Source organism: Halyomorpha halys, unplaced genomic scaffold (genome assembly GCF_000696795.3).
Source record: "Halyomorpha halys isolate HHAL.00 unplaced genomic scaffold, Hhal_1.1 Scaffold374.1, whole genome shotgun sequence".
Lineage (NCBI taxonomy): Eukaryota > Metazoa > Arthropoda > Insecta > Hemiptera > Pentatomidae > Halyomorpha > Halyomorpha halys.
In genome coordinates, this window is record NW_027112597.1 from 599,334 (window position 1) to 601,103 (window position 1,770).

General features: G+C 26.0%; 1 protein-coding gene across 4 annotated transcripts in view; it reads right to left on the reverse strand.

Annotated features, from left to right (window-relative positions):
* Positions 1-353: 353 nt before the first annotated feature.
* The window catches only part of beta-Spec (spectrin beta chain), a gene marked incomplete in the record, with an annotated part of 132,761 nt that continues 131,344 nt past the window's right edge, over positions 354-1,770 (reverse strand). For all 4 annotated transcript variants that reach the window (XM_024358778.2, XM_024358774.2, XM_024358772.2 and 1 more), the window contains 1 exon segment: positions 354-1,770.

Here is a 1,770-nt window from a genome sequence, read left to right on the forward strand (position 1 = left end):
CTGTAATTGTCTGTTTGAGAAATCAGATAAGTAAGGCAACCATGCAGGAAGGGAGTGGAGGGTTTCATGCCATTTTCCAATTTCAGGCACTTTTTAAATATTGCTAGATTAAACTATCTCAAAGTCTCCTCTTCCTGTGTTAAGCAATGTTTCTAATGTGATATAGGACCGTCGCTCCCTCGGGGTCTTAGTGGGGCAGGTCTGGATGGTCTTTTTGAAATTTATTTTTTTCACTGATCATTAAAAATAGAAAATTCATAGAAGAACCTCATTTCATCAAAATTAGTATAGTACTGACATAGGAATCTACTTATGATGAGAAAAATGGAGTAAAAAAATAAACAATAAACAAATAAAAAAAGCAATCCATTTTATCCTTTATTTTAAAAAATACATGTATTCTGGAATAAATTATTTAATTAAATGTTTAATAACAAACCTTAGAACCAATAAAGAAGGCTTATACATTTAAAAAGGTGGGAAACATCCTACAGACATCTTTACAAGGTAGGTAAAATAAAATTCAAGAACATTTTCATAAAGATATTTATTTTATACATATATATTCTTAATCTCTTTATAATCTATATTGAAAGCCAATTAATTATGAAAGTAATGAAGTGAGGCTAACTAGCAGCCAGAAATAGGTAGAGTCAAAATCTGTAAATAGTTTTAGAAAAAGTAAGATAAAAAAAAAAACTATCTTACTTCCTTCAATTCAACTATCTACACAATTTTCGAGTTTACAAAATCTTTTATTTTTAAAAGTTTTATTAATTTACTATTTTTTTTTTTGTTTTGTTTTTTTATAAATACATTTCCAGTCTATAAACCATGCATTTATTCATTAATATTAAATAAATAAGGAAGTTTAGAACATCCATCATAAATATTAAAATAAACAATATAGCTTCGAAAGGTGATTTATTTATAAAATGATGAGTAAATTTAATGACTCCTAATCCTGTCTAGTTTTTACTTTGTCTTAATTCAAAGTCAATTATTGGAAACACTGCTATAACCTCAGGATTTTCATCATAAATAAAGCAGGATAAAATATATTACATATGAAAAAGTATAATTAAAATATAATAAAAATTATAAAATAAATGAAAACTAAATCAGTGATGCTTAAGTGCCTGAAGGAGGCAGAAAGCAAAGACTGTGCCCAAGGCAAAAAAGCAAAGCAATAATTTGTAACAATATGGGAAGGTATTGTTCTCAATAATAATATTAATCGCTATATCACTTGATAAAATATTTTTTCCTTTGTTTTCAATAGGTAGGATTACAGTTACAGGACTTAGTCCAAAATTTGTGTGACAGACTCACCCAATGCAATCTGCTATTCAGATAAATACAATTCCAGTGTTACCTTAAAAGCAAATAACCATACTTTTTCCTAGCCTCCTACTTAATCATATACATACATACTTATGCAAGTGTTAATAAATATAAATATGTATCTATATGAATATACAGGGTGATTCATTTTAACATCCACCATTCAAATTAATAAACTTTATTTTATTTAAAGGTGATGAGAAAGTGATCCATATTAAAATGCCAAGCATTTATTTATATATGGTATAAAATGAATCATCCTAAACATATATAAATATATCCAGTTGAAGTGGCTCATTACATTAATAATTTTTTTTTTAAATATATACTATAAAAATAAAACAACTGAAAATGGCAGTATTTATTCCTTTATAAGAAACTAATAAATAAAATTTTGTGTATTTTCATTTAAAATAATAATCTAAA